Source organism: Ailuropoda melanoleuca, chromosome 5 (assembly GCF_002007445.2).
Source record: "Ailuropoda melanoleuca isolate Jingjing chromosome 5, ASM200744v2, whole genome shotgun sequence".
Taxonomy (NCBI): Eukaryota; Metazoa; Chordata; class Mammalia; order Carnivora; family Ursidae; genus Ailuropoda; species Ailuropoda melanoleuca.
The window spans coordinates 363947-372245 of record NC_048222.1 but is presented as its reverse complement, the minus strand read 5'-3'; the positions used below and the strand labels follow the sequence as shown (position 1 = coordinate 372245).

Here is an 8299-nt window from a genome sequence, read left to right as displayed (position 1 = left end):
GTTTTGAAGGTTGTGATCACATCCACCTCCACTGTGACTTTTGTCAGGAAAAATTTTCAGAGTTTGAAATGGATGACACAAGTTTCCAAGGTACGTTGAGTAGGACAACTGTCTTAGTGCAGCTGCTGTAGCAAAATGCCACAAACCAGGTGGCTTAACTAACAAAAGTTTATATCTTAAGATTCCAGAAGGTGTAAAATCCCAGGTCAGGGTAGTCCATGAGGTTGGGTTCTCACGAGGGCCCTTTTCTGTGTCTGAAAGGTTGTCTTCTTGCTGTGTTCTCACATGGTGGAAGAGCACGGTGAGGAACCAGGGTCTCTCGGGATTCCTTACAATGCCCCTAATCCCATTTAGGAGGGTTCTAACCTCATGACATCTTAATTGTAGTTACCTTCCACAGATCCCATCTCCTAATACCATGACATTAGGGGGTAGGGTTTCAACATATGAATTTTGGAGGGACACATTCAGTCTGTAACAGTGAATTTCATTGATCTTGAGCTATCTCACAACTCTCCGAGTTGTAGGAAACTGATAACAGTGCAAATGATTTTCATCCACAAAGATGCAAAAGCAATTATGTTCAGTGGAATGCAAATGATCATTGCCCTGGAAATTGACAGTTAAAAAAAAAAAATCTATTTGTAAATTTACTTTAGCATTCCGGATTGTCTATAAATATGTAGTACTTTGAATTTTCTTTTTTTTAAATTTATTTTTAATTTTATTTTTTTACATTTTTTCCTTTAAATTCAATTAGTTAACATAGAAGGTATTATTGGTTTCAGAGATACAGGCCCATGATTCATCATGAATTTTCTTTTGACCCAGTTGTAACATCTTACTGGTTATAACATTATTCAACAGATACTCATTTGTATAAGAGTCATAAATTTACCTTTTTTTTTTTTTTAACACAGTCTTTTAACAATTTGGAAACCAGGGGTATACACTAATGACAGAAAGAAAATACCAACTTGTGGCTGGCAAATGTAGACTAAAGAACACAGTTTGGATCTGAGACTAAACTGGGCTGTCTCTACTCCTTCTTCCCATGTCTATACCTGGAACCCAGTAGATAGAGTAATCCAGCAGCTCTGTGAAGGCACAGGTACTCCATAAAACCACCAGTGCAAAGAGCTAAAGAGACCACAGGAGCACAGCTGAACATTAGTGCCACCCAAAAATGTGGATCAAAGAAGGAAAAACTATTACTCTTCCTCGGATTTTTCTTCGTATGGGGAGGACAGAGGCAAGGGTGGAGAAAGTTAAGTCTCTTCCCAATAATTCCAAGACGCATTTGTGTGTGAAACAGAAAGGGGACAGTTCCTCCTAAGAAGTAGTTTTGTAAAACTTCTGTAATCATGTTTTTTGGTATTTGTTTTAAAACTAAAATTAACCTTTTAAAATCCAATATGCCAGACATATGAGAAGTCAGAAGCATCCTTATTTTCTTCCCTTCTAGAATTTTCCAGGTGAAACAGCTACCATCTCCTCTCCCTCAGATTATCTTCCTTTCTGTAACTCACCCAGTTCTCCATAAGAAGCTACAAATTCTTCCAGTCTTCAGAAATCCGTTTATCTGCTCCTCTGAAAACGATTTTATGAGGACAGTGGTTATACGTGCATATGATATTATGTGCTGTACATGTGTGTATTTAATAATAGTAGAGATCTTGTAAGAATTCGTTTCATGTCCCCTCGCTAAGCTTTCATATTTCATTTCACATCTCACTTGACCGCAGTTAATGTAAGTACTGCGGGGGTGAGGCTGGTCGGTGGTACTGAAACCGTTGGGTTCCGTCGTCTGAATTCATACTGTGGCCCGGCACGTGGAGCAGGTGGATCTTGTCCACGCTGAATGTCTCCTGAGAATCGTGTTGTTGAGTGAAACAGCTTTCTTTTCACCTGCACCGTCTCTCACGTTTTGACGATTCGCATCAAATCAGTGATGAGGTGGGTACGGTCACGAGTGGTCATGATGACAGAATACACGGTCGTTCCAACACGAATCTTCTAGAGCCGGCCTTAAGCATTTAGTCTCAAGGCTCGGGACTTAATTCTTCTCCTGAGAGAGAAGGGAAGGGTGGAAGGTGTTCCTGAGGCGGAGCCGAGAGCCGTGTAATTGTAACATAAGCACAGGGCAGAAACTTACTTTACTCTTTTTAAACTTAGTTTTTTATCCTATCCTAGTTCTACTTTCACTGCCACAGCCCCTGGCACATAATAAGCACGCATGAAATATTTGTCGGATGAACGGTAATTATACCTTAAATATTTAGGGGGGAAAAAAGCGGCTAAAGGAAGCCGGGGGTAGGTGTCCCTACCCGCGCTTGTCAGGAAGAAGGACGTGTCCACGCGGCGAGGACGTGTCAGCGAACCGCACGTGTGTAAATGGCTGTCCACGGTGGCACGTACGCAAATGCAGGCCCAACAGACGTGCAGGAACACAATCCAACAGGGAGGAGGGCGGCAGCGCCGTCCCGCTCTCGTCTCCAGTTAAGACGGTGCTCAGGGGGGCCGAGGACGCGTGAGATGCACAAAGACAACGTCTGGCCGCGGCTGCACGACTGCGGGACACGCGGAGCAGCAGGAGGGTCCGTGCAGGGCTTCCTGGGCAACGCGGCGGCGCGAAAGTGCTCCAGGAGTGTGCCGGCCGAGAAGCCTGGGTAGAGACACCGCCATCACGCCTCCCTCCTCCGCACCGCAGGCGGGACTAGCCCCAAATCTCGCGCTCTCCACACATCTCGCGATGCCATCCTCTAGTCGCCTCGGCTCCCTTAAGTCTGCACGAGACCGCTCGGCTTTCAAAATGTATCGCGATATTTTAGCTTTCGAGATTTTCGGTGTTTTAACAGCCCCGTAAGAAAATTTTAGGTCAGTTTTTAATACTATAGGCTGGTACGACCTCTTTTCATGCTGCTCCCACCGGTCTAGTTGTGTAGGAAATTGGAGGGAAGAGAAAAATGATGTGTCAGAAGTGGGATTCGAACCCACGCCTCCATTCGGAGACCAGAATCCCCAGCGCGGGGAAGCGGAGCTTGAGTCTGGCGCCTTAGACCACTCGGCCATCCTGACACCCTGCGGAAGAGGAGAGATTTTCTGCTAAAGTCGATGTGGAGGAGTGGCGCTTCTGTGACGTACACCGGCGCGCTGGCGGGAGCGCTGCCGCCAGAGGCGCCGCCGGCCCGGAAGGAGGACAGAGCCACCTGTGGATGGGAAAGGAAACTCCGCGGGAGGAGCGCAGGTGCCGCGGCGCGAGCGCGGACACGGTTTCCCGCGGCCCACGGCGGCGGGCGCGCCTCGAGAACCGACAGCCGGCTTCCCCAGCCCTCTGCTCGGCTCCCAGCCGCTTGCCCTCACGCGCGTGGCGGCGCGCTCGTGCTTTGCTTTTGACGAGAGAGGAACGACGACACACGGAACAGAAGACCGCAATTCCTTGGCACGGCCCCCGCGTCCGCACAAGTGCCCTGCACTCCCGGCAGTCTGTTGGGTTCCGAAAGCGCCTGCGCCCGGGCTCATCTGTGTAGCGACAGGGACCGGGACAGGGGCAGGTAGAGGGGCACGGGCAAAGGCAAAGGCAGGTACAGCGGCAGGAGCAGGGACAGGACAGCGGCAGCGACGGGGCAGGATCAGGAACAGGACAGGGGCAGGAGCAGGGACAGGACAGGGGCACGGGCAGGGACAAAAGCAGGGGCCCTACTCCCGGTCCTCGGGCCGCTCTCCGGCGCTCAGGTCCGAGCCCTGCGCGTCCTCTGTGAGGTCGGGGAAGACGATGGCCCCGCGCCACACCTGCCGACGCAGGCTTTCCCCGCTTTGCCAGCTCTGTGCGGAGTCGTCCGAGCACCGGGCCCGGAAGCCGCGAGCCGCGACGATAAGCCCGCGTCCTCCCGCTGCACCGAGAGCCCCCGGGGGCTGGGACACGGCGCGGAAGCAGCCCTTGCAGGCCTGCAGCGGGTCCGGGAGCGGCCTGCGCGCAAGGTAGGCGCTCAGCGCGTGGGTCCGACTCGCCTCGGCTGCTCTGCTGGGCTCAGCTCAGGGAGCAGAGACGGATTTGGGAATTTTAAGTACATTTTGTCCCAATGGGTTATTTTCTGTATTCACACAAAGGCGTTCTTTCTGCAAGGCAAAGGTTAGGTCTCTTTTCTTACTGAAAAAGATAATTTGAGTGTTGGTAGCTCTATCTTAGATTTCCAGACGCCCTTGGTTTCACACCTGTTTTTGATAGTGAAGGAGAAAACGGCTTTGAACTCTACGGAATTCCTTATTCACTCCCTTTACGAATCTACGACCACGTGACGAGCGTGGCTGGAGAGGTTTAGTTTTACCAACACGAGCAGCTACAAAATGCAGAGCTGCTGTGCATGCAGCCTTACTGCAATCAGTGTCACTCCTGTGGCATTTTCTGTCACACTACATTGTGAATAAAATTTTTCTATAGAAATGATTTTAAAACTCACACTGATGACACATTTAATGGTTTTCAGCCTGCTTTGTGGCTAATTTTGTTACTTGATGTGTTAATTTGGGCAACTTAATTTACATTTTAGCAATCTGCGTAGATAACTAAAAGCCCAGTTAAGTATTTTATAATTTTAGGCTATTTGTGCCACGCTTGGGGTGTTGTTTGAAAGAAAGAAAAATACACTTCACATATTTCTGCGCGTTCACCTTTACCTCTAAATGAACCCGTAGGTGATTTGATGAGTAAATGAACTTATCTCTTGTACACGCACACCAAGGACATACTTGTGGCTAAAGTGATTCATAATGTTGCGCAAAGGGTAGTTGTCACCACCTCATTTCTTTCTGGTCCATAATGGAATAAACATCTTGTCTACTGTTAATTCTGTAAACACATGCATGTTCAAAAGCTCTATGGTGGTCTTGTAATCTTAATCTATTTTAGATATTTCAATTTTTTTCCCTCTTGGGAAATACATTAAGTATAGTGTAGAAAATACTTTATGACATTTTCATATAAGATTATATAACTTTTTGTACCTAAACATGAAATTTGTTGTAGAAAATTCTTTAAACCAAACATTTTAATCTAGGACTTGTTTAATCTGTTCCTTGAATCTATTTTTATGTGGGCCTTAAAAACATATACAAAAATCCATTGCTAATATAGCAATAAAAATACTTTGGGTACTGACAGCCTCTTTGGAGTGTGTATATATAAAATTGCAAACTTGAATTCATATTCTTTTCTGTGATACGTTGTACTAAAATAAAAATGCTTTTGCACCATTTTTAAAAACAATTTTTTCTTTTGACATTGGTACCAGATTTGTTGTAAATGCTGCTTTGGAGGTGAAACATTTTATTAGTGAAGATACAACCAGAACACTAAATTATGGATAAAAATTTCAGAATAGGTGGCATAGTAAATACTTTTAGGCTTCATTCAGAATTCATTTATTATCAAACCATGCCATTTTTTCTGGAAAGGAAAAAAATGGTGTGTTTTTCATTGTTAGGTTACATTTTTCTGTAGGAAAGAGGAAATTTCTTGGTCCATGTTGTAATCCTCATTCATACTCCAATTTTAAGGTTGTCTTATGTGTATTATAGTAAGTAGATGACTTTGAGATTCAAGGCTTCTAAGAGTTTGATTTGCTTATTTTTCCTTAAAATAAATACTGTCTTTCACAAAGAAGAGGAAGGAAGGAGGAAGGAAGGGGGAAATGGTAGTGAGGAAGACAGGAAACAATGGTTTCCTAATTTCCCTCCCTCAAAGATGTGAAATTTACTGTACTTTCTTTCAAAAGCTGTAGTTCTATGGGAAGGAAGTTATCCCAGAAGTGATTCTAGAGGTGGCAATTGTAACCTCTTAAAAATGTGTAATTACTACCTTTTTTCTAATTGCAAGCTGCTGCAGATGCCCCATATCAAACCGGTACTGTTGAACATTGGATTATTTCCAATTTCTCTCTTGTCAGCGACACTCTAAAGAACATTCTTGTGTAGATAAATATTTTCAAATACCTGTAAGTATTTCCTTATATTTCTAGAAGCAGAATCCCGAGATGAAAGTTTATCCAGTTTTAAAGGCTTTTGATACATACTGTCCAAGTGCCTACCAGAAAATCTGAAGCAATCTAGAGACGTCCAGCCTGACCAACAAAGGATACTATGATTAAACAACAGAACATTTTCATGGGTGAAAGGTGGCATATTGTTCCACAGCTTTACTAGTGAGGCTGAACATTCATGTTTGTTGTTAACTGCTTATTAAATTTCTACTGATGTGTTCATCTTTCCTTATTGATTTGCGAAACTCATTATATGAAAGATAAACCCTTGTGGTAGTTTCTATTTACCAAGAACCCAAGCAGAAATTCCTTTTACTATATTTAACCTTTTAATCTCATTGTCCCTTATTTAGTCAATTTTCATCTCATAGAAACTATGAGCTATAAAATTAACTAGGTTCCCTTAACAATCTTGTAAAAAAAGCCAAGGTGTGGGTCATATTAGTTTCCTGTTATCATGCTATACATTTACTTGTATTCTTGGGTCACTTTTGCCCCATCCTTATTTCTCTTTCTTCTTTTATGGCACGTCAAACTCCTGCCCCTTTCTGGAGTAAGGTGAGGTATAATACGTATTTTTACTATTTACTAGTGATTTACCATGCAGGACTCCCCCATCCTACATTTTTATGAAAACGTCTTCCACAAGAGGGATTTTGAAAGACCTGAAAAATTTGAAGGGCAGAGGGAACTAAAAAGAAAACCACCTGACAGTGGTGGTCTATATAAATTTTTAAAAAAAGAATTTAATTCCAAACCTCGAAATGAATGTTTTATATGAGGCTCATAAACACATCTGATACTCTGATTATCACGTCCAAGACTGGCTTTAGAGGAACAGGGACAGGGATGGAAATTCAAAGGACGCTACATTGGAAATGGAATTGGCCACAAATTGATGGTTGAAGCTAGGGGACACTATAGGGAGTTCATGGAATATTTTCCTCATTTTTGTGTGTACCTAAAGGTTTCCATAGTGAAGAGTTCAGTACAGGGGGAGAAATCATGCATAATCTCATCATAAGCATCTGTTAATACTTTGGCATATTTCTTTCCAGTTTAAAAAAAAAAACGTGTAGGTTGAGAAATGTGCAATCTCTACACTATAATAATCATCTCTTTTCCTATGACATTACTGTGCATCATAAACCCCAAACTGGATTTGGCAATTGTATCCCACACTGTTACTCAGACAAATCCTGTGCGTTCTGAATGGGGAATCAGGGAAGAATGTACATCAAAAAGTCACCTTCAAATGCCCTGGTTACATTTCAAACTTCAAATATGAAATTAAGCCAACAAATAAGCCAAATCTGAGATATTTGTGCTTTCTCTCCAATAGGGAAACAGGAAAAGTAACAGCCAATATGGTCATATTCAAGTCTGTCTGGAGTTGGAAATTCGAGCTACTCAACACCCTAGCAAAGCCAGGCCCCATCCCCTCCCCTGGTGTGGCGGGGCTTTCTCACAATTCCTGAGACCTCACGCAGGGGGAGTTCCTCGGCTTAAGGAGGTGCGCGGGTTTCAGGACTCGGTTACAGAATCAAGTAAAACTTCTATTGCAGGCCCGAGCTAGTGAGTCCCAGCCCCTCGCCCTACGAAGTGCAGCTGTGGCATTTCAGCCTCCTCAGCCCACGGCGGTCTGCAGCACACGTCTCACTAGCCCACAAATCAGCTTTTGTGGCTACTTCTTTCATTTTACTTTTTCTCCTCTTAACTGACTTTATTAACTTTTCCAAGAACAGAGCCATATTCTCTCGTATGCTCCTGGGGAGTCAAGTTCAGCTGGGGTCCCCAACACTGGGTAATTGTGTCATCTGAATCAAAGAGTCATTGTCCCTCATTTGTGAAGAGGCACCAGACCCACCACCAGTACACTGAGAAAGAACCTTTGACGTTTTTTTATTTTGCTGGGAGATGTGTGATTTCCACCTACTGTCTGGTGGGGATCGCAGGTAAGGGAAGGCATTGACGAATGGCTCATCGACCGTAACGACAGTGATTTGCTTTCAATCTCGTAGCACCTGTAAGTGTTAGGCAGTTACCCCAACTATTTCTCATCTTCTCAACTGCACACCCAGGGAGGGTGGGGGTGCGGGAGGATCCGTGTTCGGTTTGCTCTCCTTCTCTGCGCCAGGCTCTTCCAGGCCTGTCTGCTATCAGGAAAGATGCTCTTCTCTGCCTGCCAGGCCAGCACCAGACAAAGCAGGAGCAGCTGCAGACACACAGTGATGTCCTGGGGCAAGAAAGTTCTGAAGAAC

At 44.5% G+C, this 8299-nt stretch overlaps 2 long non-coding RNA genes and 1 other non-coding gene across 3 annotated transcripts; 1 reads left to right on the top strand and 2 right to left on the bottom strand.

Annotated features, from left to right (window-relative positions):
* Positions 1 to 826: 826 nt before the first annotated feature.
* LOC117802265 lies at positions 827 to 2564 on the bottom strand. Its single transcript, XR_004625335.1, has 2 exons — positions 2328 to 2564; positions 827 to 2068 (listed from the first exon to the last, which is right to left on the bottom strand). It is a non-coding gene; the product is annotated as an uncharacterized LOC117802265 (long non-coding RNA).
* A 299-nt stretch (positions 2565 to 2863) lies between these two features.
* LOC117802264 lies at positions 2864 to 6266 on the top strand. Its single transcript, XR_004625334.1, has 2 exons — positions 2864 to 3981; positions 6018 to 6266. It is a non-coding gene; the product is annotated as an uncharacterized LOC117802264 (long non-coding RNA).
* On the bottom strand, positions 2973 to 3078 carry TRNAL-CAA. Its single transcript has 2 exons — positions 3041 to 3078; positions 2973 to 3018 (listed from the first exon to the last, which is right to left on the bottom strand). It is a non-coding gene; the product is annotated as a tRNA-Leu (tRNA).
* Positions 6267 to 8299: the final 2033 nt, after the last annotated feature.